The sequence below is a fragment of the Pimephales promelas genome, chromosome 6, assembly GCF_988280905.1.
Source record: "Pimephales promelas chromosome 6, fPimPro1.hap1.1, whole genome shotgun sequence".
NCBI classification, from domain to species: domain Eukaryota; kingdom Metazoa; phylum Chordata; class Actinopteri; order Cypriniformes; family Leuciscidae; genus Pimephales; species Pimephales promelas.
This window is the reverse complement of record NC_142774.1, coordinates 29,376,863-29,391,458: the sequence shown is the minus strand read 5'-3', so window position 1 is coordinate 29,391,458 and position 14,596 is coordinate 29,376,863.

The window sequence follows — 14,596 nt, the reverse complement described above, 5'->3', positions numbered from 1 at the left end:
TACTAAAATCTATATAGGGATTAGGCCTATGAAGAATCTCCAGAAGTATCCTTTCCACAAGTTCAATTATAGAGTCGCAAACACAAAACAACATCACGGTAACACACATGACACATGAAAAAGTAGGCTAATGTAATAAACGTTTAATAAACAACAGAAGATGTAACATAAATCCCAAATGTGCATAACTGATCAAAACAATTACGGAACGATTACTTTAATGAAATAATGAAGTGTCACACTGGAAAGTCTGGAAATATCAGTTTACAGTTTTTTTTCTTTTTATTGTAAATTATAATTTGATGAAATCTCTGGTTGGATATTTTACAGTTTTCCCCTTTACAATATTGTACAGTTAAAATTATACACTAATTTTTACAGTGAAAGTACAATTTGCTGGCATCTCATGTTGTGACTAACCCATACCACACATTTATGCAATTTTAGCAATGAAGACAATATCTTCCCATCTGAGTTTCTAAGAAATAATGAATCCTAGAAAGCTAAGTGACTCAGCGGTGACAGTTGAGCCCTGAAGTTCTTCTCCTAATTATAGTTGTATGCCTCTGTAGACACTGCAGTGAGCTGTGTTTGACATATATACACTGTATCTCTATCACTATCATAAGGCAATTTTTGTTGAATGCGTGTTGGGGAATTTCATCTGTCTCATGCAAAAGTCTATGTGCTGTAATGCCAAGCAGAAAAATATCACAGGGTTTGTAAGGATGGAAAAGTACTCAACAGCTCTGTACATACAGTATATCGTACGGGAAGGTGGACATGGTGAAAGGCACTTCGAAACTGAAAGATTTCTTTGAGACCTGAACCAGAGACTTTAAATCTGCCACAACATGTGTAATATAAAGTTGATTTTGGAGATGCAAATAATAAAGTAATGTCAATTATAATTAAAAATAATAATAATTATAGGTATTTGACATAACTGTGAGTTCTCACCATGACCCAAATCCAAACATTTGTTCTTCCTTCTCTCTTTCTCCCCCTGCCACATTTGCAGTGAAATACATTCCTACAACCCGAAATGTGAACAATAATGAACTAAATGGTTAATAAATACAAATCTAAATATGCACATAGTAATATTAATAATAAACAAATACACAACTTATAATAATTAAACTCAAATAAAACAGTAATTACAAACGGCTTCAACAATTTATTTTAAATTAACTGAAGGTTTATTAATAAATTCTGACAATTTAGTCTTTATCTCCGAACGAACTCCCAATAGACTGAAATTTCTAGTGTTCTTTTGCTCGTCGAATAGCCCGTAAGCCCGCAAAACGCACAAAACAACATGGCAGCCCCTATGGATGCAGTGTTTCTGCAGGTGGTACATGGTGAGAATTTCATGGGTATAAGTTTGGAAAAACACAGGTTACAGGTTGCCTGCAACGTGGCATTTTTTGTACTTGTGCTATTCAAGGAAATCTACACTACCAAAAGACCAACGTATTCTCATCCAGCGTCATACGACACTTTTGCCAAAGCGTAGACATCCAACGCACATGGTACCCTTTAGCGTCAAATGAGACGCTTCGGTTATGGTAGGTTTAGGTCTGGGGTAGGGTTAGGGTTAGACCACTAGGAGGTGCCTTCTGCCCCATATATATCTGCGTCTCATTTGACACTAAAGGGTGCCATGTGTTGGATGCCTACGCTTTGGCAAAAGTGTCGTATATGTCGCCTTGGGATGAGAATGGGCTTAAAAATGGGTTGTAAGCATTTCCATTCATCTCACTGTCATGATGTTATTGACAAATGGCTTTTGAATGTTCAATGCTTTTGAATGTTACATTCAATGTCACTCAGGGTTTCCTGCGATTGTCTCACCAACAGCTACTGTACAAAATGAAGCATTTTAATCTCTAATCATTCCAACGATACATTACAGATTGGCTTAGTTGGGCAGATCCACTTTTATCTGCTTGTAAATCTGTCAAAACACAAATTTCCTTAAACAAACATCTGTTTTTAACACTGCCCAAGAGAGAGAAATGACCAAAAACCAGCTTGACGTACAGAGCGTCACGATGTGGGTTTTGTGTCTTGTTCCTTGTTCTTGTCTGTCACATGATTCTCTGTTTGTCAAATGATCCTGCCATGTGTCTTGTCTTTTGTTAATTGTTTCCTCAGTGTCCAGAGGTGTTCCTTGTCTTGGATATTATGCTGCGTTCCAGGCAGGTTTTTTAGCACGTAAATCACGACTTCAAACCACGACTCACGACTTTGTAGCATTCCAGGCCAGTCACGCTAAACTACCTGAGCACAAGAAATTACAGAAACACTGTATCCGTTGGGGCTGCCATTGTTGTTTTGTATGGTTTCGTGGGCTATGTGACGTCAGAGCTCGTAACTGGGAGTACATCAAGTATGAGTTCACGGGTGGGAAGTCACGGGTTTGACTGCTGTTCCATTACACTTTCACAGGTATAAGGATGGAAAAACATGGGTTACAGGTTACCTTTTTGTTTATTAAATTAATTATTGCACTTGGATTCTCTCCGCTTCACTTCTGCTTCAGTGACTCTCTCTGTTACACAGTGAGATAAAAAGAGAATGAGAGACAGAAAGACAGACTTTCAGTAAGATTTAGAATGAGCATATATGTATGGTAGAATATTTCATATGTTGTAGTTTTATATATATATATAATACACACACACTGTAGGCTATTTATATACAGTAGGCTATACATTCACTCACTGGACACTTTATTAGGTACACCTTGCTAGTAACATGTTGGAACCCTTTTTGCCTTTAGAACTGCCTTAATTCTTTGTGTCAGAGATTCATAAACATTCCTATTTATTATATTTTGGTCCATAGTGAGTTGCTGCAGATTTGTTGGCTGCACATCCATGATGCAAATCTCCTGTTCCACCATGATACTCTATTGAATTCATATCTGGTCACTATGACCAGATATAGTGGCCATTGGAGTGTAGTGAACATTGTCATGTTCAAGAAACTAATTTTGTGATGATTTGAGCTTTGCGAAATGGTGTATTATCTTGCTTGAAGTTGCCATCAGAATATGGGTACTCTGTGGTCATAAAGGGATGGACATGGTAAGCAACAAGACTAGGCTGTGGCGTTTAAACAAGTTAGTAGTAAGATGCTCAAAGTGTGCCAAGAAAATATCCCTCACACCATTTCACCACCAGCTTGAACCATTTATAAAAGGCAAGATGGATCTATGCTTTAATGTTGTTTATGCCCAATTTTGACCCTACAATCTCAATGTTGCTGCCGAAATCAAAACTTAAAGGTGCTATATGTATTTTTTAGCGGCCTCTATCTGTGATGTTTCAGATTTTAAATTTTTTTACAAGAGCACAAATTATGTCTGTCAGCAAAAGTAAAATAACAGACTGCTCAATTGAATATGAAGGCGAATGGCTTGCATTAATTCAACCACATTGATCAATTCAATATTAAGCCCAAAATAGTTTGACTCACCAATTGGTAACGTTAGATTATTTGTACATAAAATTCCTCTTCCGTTCTTTCCTCATTAAGAGTAGATCACAACTTTGTAAAACTCGTCTGTACGGGCCTTCAGTTGCTGCACTAATCCATCTAAGGCTGGCGTAAACCTCCCTCTTGCTATTAAGTCAGATTTTGAATTAAAATCGACCTTGGAAAAATTTCTTAACTATGTGATCACGGGCGGTGCTGTCAGTTTGACTTTGAATTTGGCGGGGATTAGACATGTAGGCTAGCTGTGGTGTAATGACGTTAGTTGCGCAAATATCTCGGATTTTAATTGGTCCATGTCTGATATGTAACGTAGATGGTTACGAGCATAGCATATTTACGCCCAAAGGCACAGCAGAGTTGAACTTTTTGCCGTACATGTTAAAGAATACAGGATCACAGTGCGCATGCGCAACATGGGTTTTTCTCTTGTCGTCTGCAATGAATGGACCGTAAAAGCACTGCTTATTCTATATAAATATATATTATATTCTATAATATTTGATTTTTATTTGATTATGCTTAACTTCTACATTTGTCATTGTAACGTCTAAACAATTGGAATAACACCCAAATTTCATTTATAAATCACAAGAATAAACAGTAAAAATACAAATTCAAGTTTATTATTTAATAAACATTTTTATGTTTGAATTTTGGCGGGGTATGGGAGTGTCTAGTTTGCCTACTCAGACCGCACGTCACTGGTGTTATCTAAGGCATTTCACTAACTATTCGTGTATCTTTCACAATCATAGGAGAATAACGAAAGTACAACCAATGTAAGCTCAACGGCTGTCTGAATTCACCTACTATTTTTCATTCACTCCTTCAAGTAAACAGTTTTAGTTGACTAAGAGAATAGTGAATGAGGATTAAAGGGCCAATTTCGGATTCAGCCCATGACTACATGCCTAAATGCATTGAGCTGCTGCCATGTGATTGGCTGGTTAGATATTTGTGTAAATGAGCAGTTGTTTTGTTCAGTTTTTAAATTGCACTAATACTTCACAATATCACTGTTTTTACAGATTTTTTGTTCAAATAAATAAATGGTGAATTGGTGAGCTCCTATCAAAAACATTTTGAATGGTCATGCATATGAAATACTGAAAGAATGCAAATATAATAGAAGGAAAATATATTAAAGAATGTCCAAATTGTGTGTTATTATTTTAACATAGAATAAAAGCCAGTGTTGACCAAATTGGAATTCACCCCATGTTTCATTATGCTCACCTGTTTTCCATATACTGTTTGTCAGTATAAATGGTTTCATTGTTCAATTTACATATTTGTGAAGACATTTGTGACATATTTGTGTTATCTTGTCTGGGAGGGAAGAAGGACTCTCATACATCAACCTTATAATTAACTGCATTATATTATTTTAATACTCAATTCCAAATTTGTATTGATACCACTATCGTATTAGCACTATTATAGCATTAGTTATATGCTTTGCTTAAAACATTAAGCAAAGATAACCATGTGCATTTGATCTGATATAACTGGAGTAATACAGTTATGAGAAGCATATGTGAATGCTTGGCTAAAGAGATAATATAGATTTGTCTTTAATCTAGATTTAAATTGGGAGAGTGAGTTTACCCCAAACTTTTGAACGATTTGTGTATGCTATGCTATGCTTGGGCTATGCATTTTTATTCTTATTTTCTTTTTTTAACATCAGCAATAAAGAAGTGAATGATACACATCCATGTTGTGTAACATGTAGTTAAATGAACTACACTTGTAGTGACTCTGCTAGGGCACCTGTGTGAACTTGAAGGAAACTGACTTCACTCAGAATTATTTATAGATTACATTTACAAATAGAAATAAGTGTAATGCAAATATTATACCTGTATTCTCGTGTATAAAGCAAACAGAATGATCTGACTATAGCCTTTACCAGGACTTATTTACTGTCTGTCACTTGATCACAATTCAAAATTTACTTCTGATTTTAGTGTTGTGTGTGTGTGTGTGTGTGTGTGTGTGTGTGTGTGTGTGTGTGTGTGTGTGTGTGTGTGTGTGTGTGTGTGCGTACTGTCGCTTGGCTGGTATCACATGAGACACTTGAGACTGATATCAATACTTAATCACCAACTGATACTGAGAGATATAGAGAGGAGGACTGGCTTGCAGAGTGTAGAACAGGGAAGGGAAAAACAAAGGGAGAAAAAATGTGTTCAGTTATGTGTAAATCAAAGTCTAATATAGAAATATAAAACAAAAAGGGTTAATTTAAGAAGAAAATGGGTTGGAGAAAATATTTTGAGTGAGTAAAACAGAGAGAGAGAGAGAGAGAGAGAGAGAGAGAGAGAGAGAGAGAGAGAGAGAGAGAGAGAGAGAGAGAGAGAGAGAGAGAGAGAGAGAGAGAGAGAGAGAGAGAGAGTGGTTTATGCAAGCTGCTTAATCATTCACAGCCACCATGGAGGATTACGTTTCTCTGTTATCACATTTAGGCAGCTTTGTACAAAGTCCTGTTTGAGGTCCATAGAATGTAAAAAAAAAAAAAAGGGAGATAAATGAATGAGTTGCTGGTTTTGGTGTGTTCACTCCATGTTGGAATTACCATAATTACAATATTCCACTTGTAAAAAGCATAGAGGTCCACCCAGAACTAGCAATTAGGCCATACGATTATTGATTAATTGTATGATCGCTGTAAATCAAATACAACTATTTAAGATAACTGGAATAACTGAATAATCTTATTTAAATACTTAAAGAAATGGCATCAAATGTGTATGGAGAAGCAAGGGAATCATAATCTGGCAGGGAGTAAAGAATAAAGAACATTTTAAAACTAAATTTATACACAAAGACAGTCAAAGGTCTTCATACAAAAAAAAAATGTCTTGTATTTAATCAGACTGCATTATTATATTATATTATATTATATTATATTATATTATATTATATTATATTATATTATATTATATTATATTATATTATATCATATTATGTTATATTCACCCACTGTCTTGACGCTTGACACAGATTTAATAAGCGAAGGAAACAAAAGAGATAAACCCCAGCACAAGACATTAACACGAGACAAAGAACTGAAAATAACTGGGGCATAAATACAGGATGATGAGTACTAGGTAAGACCCTGTTGAATGAAATAATGAATAACTATGGCAACTAACAAGATTACAAAACATGAAACATGAACTACACCATAGAACACAGGCACAACAAGACAATAAAATTTCAAAATAAAAGTCAGGAACATAGGGGACAGGGAAGATAAATAAACTTATATTAATAAACTTTTAATGAAGAACTAAAGATTATTAATAATGCATGTGCATAATGACTTGTATTGTGGTTTTGAGAGTGAAAGTAGGAATTACAAAGATTAATTTTGGCATCAATTTAATAGTGTTGCTATAGAAACTCAGGGATGTGAACAGCTCTAAGAAAAAAGGCTTGGTTTTCATTTAATATTTACAGTAATTATGTTATGGAACCTGATTATCGGTCACCTGATGAACAGTACAACAGTGAAGTCAAGTCAAATTTATTTGTATAGCATTTTTCACAATATACATTGTTTCAAAGCAGCTTTACTACAATCATTATATTAAAATGTATATCTTAATATCTTCATGACTTTTCACATTTATCAGAGCTGGACGAGGTTATGTTTTGTTAACCTTTTTCCATGTTAATGGTTCTTTGTATAGCCATAAAAGTCAATAAAGAACCTTTTATTTTTAAGAGTGTACTATTTATCCAACTTTACATAGAGCTGTGTGCGATAACATGCTATATAAACGATCATGCAGCGGAGCTTTGCTATATGTTAGTATTTATTTTATTTTTTTTACCCAAGTGTGTATGTATGCAGGTAAAGTTGTATTTACTATACTGAATGAATCTTAACCTTTATATATATCGCTGATTTTTAATATTGGTACAATATTAAATTACTATCAATATTTTAGTATTATATTTTTCTCTTAGAGGAAGCTTTAAGATAATAAACAGATAAAAATATGATTTCAAACCAGATTTCATCTCCACATATTCATTTACTGAGATTTCATAGTACAGTCAGCCAGTTATTAGAATGAATAATAGCTGACTGTAAATTATTTATGTATGATTTTAAACACATTTTGGCCAGTTAAATTGTGTTTTGTCTAACAAAAATATTTCCAAGTGAAGTCGAAGAATGTCAGCAAGCAACACAAATGCTAACAAATACAAACACAAACTAAGACAAGATCACAAGAATGATATAAATGGTGAAGTGTCCCAGTGCGGTTTTGCTAAATATATCAGCACACTTAAAATGCCACTTGTCACACTAACCGTTACATTAATGGACATATTTTTTTCAGCCTTTTTTTCCCTCTCTCTCTCTCAATAGCAACTCTGTTTACCAACAAGCAGACATACTTGCGTGTTCTCTCCCAAGAAATGGAAAAGAAGACATACTGACAGAAAAAAAAATCGCAGAATAAACCAACTGTTTTCATTTCACACATCACACTCTCACACACTCCTGGACAACTCAAATTATATCCTCTTAACAGTGTGTTCATTTTTAGTGTATAAACATGAATTCAGAAAAACACATACACACAATGTCAGGATCATCGGCGCTTGCTCACCTTTCCACTGTTGTTGGATAAACATCAAACTCGTGATTTTTGATGCAAGGGGGAAAAGCTGTGTGATTTCAGAGTATCATCAAGGATTGCTATCAAAATACACCCTCTGACCTCACTTATGATGTGCTTGACAACTGAATTATCGGTGTGTAAGTGGACTAAAGGTACAGGAAACTATAGTCTCCATGACTAATTAACCACGTCATTCCATATTCCTGTACGCAAAGCATATATATAATACACACACACACACACACACACACACACACACACACACACACACACACACACACACAAAATGTGACTAATAAATATATTTCAACATTTTTGATAAGGGTCGTTATAAAATGTAATTTATTTTTACATACATGACAATCAATATAAAATAAGTTTTTAACTATTTACTACATGTTATGGGTTTTAAATGGACTCTCTCTAACCTATAACACTTCAATAATTTATCCAATAAAAATTATGATATTAAAATCAATGCAAATAAGAGAAACATAAATCCATGTTACCAAAGTTGCACATATGTCCCAGGCTGGATGTTTTTATGGTCTGAAAAACAAAGACAGCATTTAGGATGTAATTACCTGAGCTGTTATGCATATCCTTTGTAGTAAAACCTTGATAAAAAATTACTAAATGTAAGAAATGGGAACTTTTAAACTTTTAAAATATATACTGAAATAATATGTATATGGCACCAGAGGCCTTATTGTCTGCTGTTGTCAATTACAGTGCAGCATTTAAAAATGACTTTATAATGAAACATTTTAATTGCAGATTTAAGAGCAACTAGTTATTTCGTTGTTATTTATAACAATGACAATAATGAACGAATGAATGAACTAGACAGTTCTAGAGAGAGAGAGACTGAGAAACTCGGTGCAAACGATTGATTGTCCAGACCAGTTGTGTTTGATTTAACATAGAAAGGAAGTCCAGACAAATGAATGTATCTAAACGTTTTAAAATTGCATTTGGAAAGTGCAAGACTTGAATGTCCTTCCAGTTACAGCTCCTACATAAATAATGAGACTACCCAGGGTCCATTTTCACTGAGCTCAGACATTAAGTGGAAAAAGTAGATTATTTGAAGAGTATCATATACAGCGTTCTGTTGATAATATATCAACCATATAAAGCTGAGTCTTGTTTAGTATCAATAAATAAATTTGAAAACTGCACTGCACTGTACTGTCCACGACAAACCAGCAGATGGAGACATATCCATTAAAGATTAAAAATATTAAAGCCACTTCATTTTCCAAGCTAAATCCCATTTCATTGTTGGATCTAATGTTTCAGTTAGATCTAGGATTAAATCTAGGATTTCTAGGATTCTTTTATAAAGTTCAAATTAACACAATTTATTTGGAATATAAATATTTTGTAACATTATACATTTAATGTGTTCTTGCTGAATAATAGTATTAATTTCTTTAAAAAAAAATAACTGACCTCAAACTTTTTGAATGGTAGGCTAGTGTAAATTAAGCTTTGATCTCAAATTAGTAAGTGTAACCCCTCCACTATGGTGACCAACAGTACTGTTTTCCCAGGGCATGTTCTGTTTTCACATCCTGTCCTGGCCGTTCTGGTTGTTTTTTTTAAGGCGATAAAGTGATGAAAATGTGCTGGTTTAAAAAAAAAAACTGCTGTGTAAAATCAGCTCTAGAGCAAAATGGGCAAACAAGGAGGATGAGGAAGAAAAAAAGGATAAAGAGAAAGAAAAAGATATACATATATTTTGTTAGTTCGTTTTTGTAAGTTTGTGAGCTGTTTTTGTTCATTTTGGAGGTATTTCTTTTAGTTATTTATTTATATATTTATTTTTTTCTAATACAGAAGAGACAGTGTTTCTATCATTTTTCATTCATTATTTTTGAAAAGTGTCATAAAACGTATTAAGTAACCTCTGAGAAGCCAGTTGTGTGTCTTGTTAGCCTATAACATTTTTCTGTCCATACAGAGAAGGCATATAGCCTACTTTAAATGTATTGAAATTAATAAGGCATCTTTGAGTAAATTTCAAGTATCATTTGAGTATCTGTTTACCGGGTCAAGTGTCCTGGTTTTTGGTAATCAAAATATGGTCACTCTCCACCCCTCACTCACTCCGAGCGGGCCTCGAAACCACGCGTAGAGTGATAGCTTATGTAAAATAAAATTTTCAATTCTGTTACTTTAACACATTTCAGCTACATTTCACAAGCCTAACAGCATAAGAAACAGTCAAAAGTATCAAGTCTGCCATTCAGCATGGACTGACCATAATCTCTTACGTGAGAACAAACTTACAGTAGGCCCGTACACAAACACACATACTAGGCGCAATCACACACACTTAGAACAATGAGTGTTGATAATAACTTGTTAACTAAAGTGCAGAGTTGCTAAAAGATTATTTTTTTTCCCTTTCATCTTGTTCAATGAGGGACACCGGCACACACATGGGCGTCCCGACATTTCATTCTGTAATCTAAACTTTCACCTTCCTGCTTCCGTGTACGTAAGTAGCCTATGTGTTTTAGATTGTTTAGATAGAGAGAGAGAGAGAGAGAGAGAGAGAGAGAGAGAGAGAGAGAGAGAGAGAGAGAGAGAGAGAGAGAGAGAGAAATCGTTACACTTCACCTAATACTCAGTCGTGCCTAAGGCACGAGTCCACTGAAAACTCGATTTAATTAAAGATTTATTCATATTTTCTCTTTCTCTCAGTAGGCAGGTGCACAAGGACAAACTTGTCCAGTGTAAAAAGCCCTCTGCGTTGAGATAAACCATCATGCAAATCTCTGTTGAGCCTGGTGGCTAGAAACTTGCTCTCCGTTTATCTCCTTACAATTTTAAAGGAATGGTTAAGCCAAAAATCATTATGCCGTTATTTGTTCATTTAGTACACAGTTACTGTTCCTGCAAAATGAACCCGCAATCTTGATGCTCCTGATGCTACTGTTGGATCAATATGAACCCTCATGTTGTTTCAAACTTTCATGCTGTCTTTTAAATCCATGGTTAGTCATTTTCACATTCAAATCAAATCATTCATGCAAATCATTACTGTTTGCGGCTCTAAGGTGAAGTGAAATGAAGTGACACATATGGTGCAGGTTTGATACTGTCTGTTTTTACATCCAACCTGAGCCGTACGGCTACTGTATAATACTGCATAATGAGCATCATGAATGATTTTAGATGATCACCTGCATGAGGTGTTAATTTGACTACCTGATTTAACATACAAATTAGTTATGTTGCTATGAATCAATGTATTTAAGTTGATTCAGTGATGTTAAATAACATTCTTGACTTGAATAAACCCAGTTTATTTAGGCCTAGATGTTAATTTCTTATTTGCAGAATGCCTTTTGTCAATAAAATATAATACTGTTGACAGAAATATAGATATCAATGTCCTTGCTGTCCCAGTTTCACAAGGTGTGTCCCGGTGCCCTGTCAATGCACTAAAAAATTTAATATGTCCCACTTCCAGCTGTTAGCTTAAATCCTCAATGCCCTTCTAACTATCATCTAATGACATTTGCGCTTTTCAAAAGGATGATAATGAGAAGGAAGCAGTTTGCCATCACTGATAAATACTGGAATTTTCCTTCGTCCACAGACGTAAATCAGCCATTACATCACATTCAGATTCAGGTAATATTTGAAAAAAAAAATGACTTGCTCCATTTTTTATTATTATTATTATTATTTTTTACATAAGAGCTTGAATGTCATCTGTTCAATGCATTTGATAGTTTTGTATTTTACTAATGTGACCATTTTATAAAGTTATTTGATGAAATATACCTGCAAATTTACATACCAAAGTCAAAAACTGGTCACTTTAATAACAATACATTGTACAAATTGCAAACCGCTGCAAAAGAGAAGTTTTGTGGGCTTGTTGTTTTTTGTGGGCTTCCTCTTTTGATTCGTCTGCTGAACCATCCGTTCACAATATCACATCCCTTTTTATGGAAATGTGTAAGGAAGGCATACATTTACACATAATAGAAAATGAAAGAAGTCACACTGTAAAAATATATTTTCAAGATTTGTTATCACAACATATTTTCTTTTGTCAAATCGACTTAAATAATTTATTTAGTTGAGATAACATATTATTTTGAGTTTCTGATGATTAAATCAATCTCCTTCATTGTATTAACTCACTTTTTCCAGTTCAATCAACTTAAAATTTTAAGGCAACCAGGCTACTTACTTTAAGTTAAACCAACAATATTTTTTTACAGTGTAAGAGAGAAAGCAGAGGTGTTGTTTGTCAAATTACTCTTTGCTACATCTCGACCTCAGTACTGCATTTTTAAACATGCTTAAATAATACAGAACACGCCATGACCAGAACACTTGTCTTTTGTCTAAAGTGTGTGTGTAAAACAGCAATACACTTCAATGTAACTGTTTTTATCCAGCATTTAATTGCTTTATGTTTTTTGTATATGTTGGCACACAAAAGATATAAAGTCATTATTATCACATTTTATCTCTATTTGTCAAAAATTTCATTATCTAGAGGTTTTGACTTCTCCCTCAAATGGCAGAGGGTGCAAAACCTGACCATTGTTTTTTTTTTTCTCTCTTCTTCTTCTCTAAGAAAAATAGTTCTGCCACACATTAAAAGCTAGCTTGTTCCATGTTACTCTCCCTGGATTCAGGTGACCTACTAGCTCTTAAACCATTTTTTTCTTCTTTAAATATTTCATTAATATCATGTGCCCCAGACTCCTTAATTTCTTACATGCTGCAGTTATTTACCATTTTCCCTAGCCCAATAAACTTGCTTCAAATCCTGATAACACTGTAAAAAATATTATTGGTTTAACTTTAAAAAATAAGTAACCTGGTTGCCTTAAAATTTTAAGTTGATTGAACTGGAAAAAGTGAGTAAATACAATGAAGGAGATTGATTTAATCATCAGAAACTCCAAATAATAAGTTATCTGAACTAAATAAATTATTTAAGTTGATTTGAAAAAATAAAAAATGTTGTAATAACAAATCTTGAAAATATTTTTTTACAGTGATATGCTCACTTTTCTTCTTCTGTGGAACAAAGAAGAAATTTTGAGAAATGCTTCAAAGTTTTGTATTGTTTTGTTTTCCATGCAATGGAAATCAATGGTCACCAAAACTCATTACTAAGATTCTTCAAAATTCTAAATTCTTCTTCTTCTTTTGAGTTCAGAGAAAAGCAAGTCAGATTTGAAACGACAAGAAGATGAGTATCTAATAACAGAATTGTATGATTTGCTTTTAAGGCATGTTTAAGAATGCACGCACAAACCGTGTGGATGCAAAGTGGTAGTGTAACTGCAACAGCAGCCAAAACAATTATGTTTTTGTGCTCTTGAAGGGCACATGGGGAAGGGAACGGCATTTAGGGCCAATCCAAATAAAAGTGAACATCTGAATCCATTTATGGAGGGCATTTCCACAAGTCCATTAGCCAAGGTGCAAGTGATGGTCAAGGAAGTAATTTAAGGGATTATGGTCATTTAAGAGATTTTTGTTATAAACATGATCATTTAAGTTGTTTTTCTTTTATATATTACACACATATTTAGTAAAGTATTTCATTTGAAGTTTAAATCAGTTTCATGTTTAATAGTAGATGCATTACTACCTGCAGTGTCCAAGGAAGAGTGACAAGAAGTTTTATAAAATTGAGACCAGAAAATGTTGCTGTAAAATAACGGTAATCTTCTGGCAGCTGTGGTTGACAGCAATGTACTGTTAATTGTAAAGCCCTTAACCGTTAATTTACAGCTCTCCTTTTTTATAGTGATTTTACCTAAAAATACCATGGATGGTAACTCATATCATTTGAGAAACCAATTACTTCAAACAGTTTTAGTTCAAAAACTGATTGAAATTTATATCTCTTAATATAAAACTGCAAACACCTAATGTGAAATAGTGAATTAATTAAAAACATGACTTATACTAAAAAATATTTGCTGGTCGTATTGAGCTAACAATAGCATGAATTTACTAATGCACTTAGCAAGGAGATTGTCAATGCATCAGCAAGTTAATGCTTTTATATTGAGCAACAGGCAGCATAACATCAGTTATTATTAACATCGCTCTTTGCTTGTCTTTGACTGATCACAAGCTCTACACTCCAGCACAATGGTGACCCACAAAACTAATGAATTAAACTAACAGATTTCTCCTATATCAACTTTTTCAAAAACACATAAACATTTCAGTCAGTTGTTGACTTTGCATAACATTTTTCTATTAACTTCCACTAATATTTCAGTGAAATTACCTTCTTTCATTTAATAAATCGTCTTAGTTACTAATGTAACCCTCGTTCCCTGAAGGAGGGAACAGAGATGTGACGTTGACGCCATCGGTTGCTCCCACATCCAGCACCCTACGCAAGACTGTCACCGCAGGGAGCTGGTCGTGGAAGAATACACATA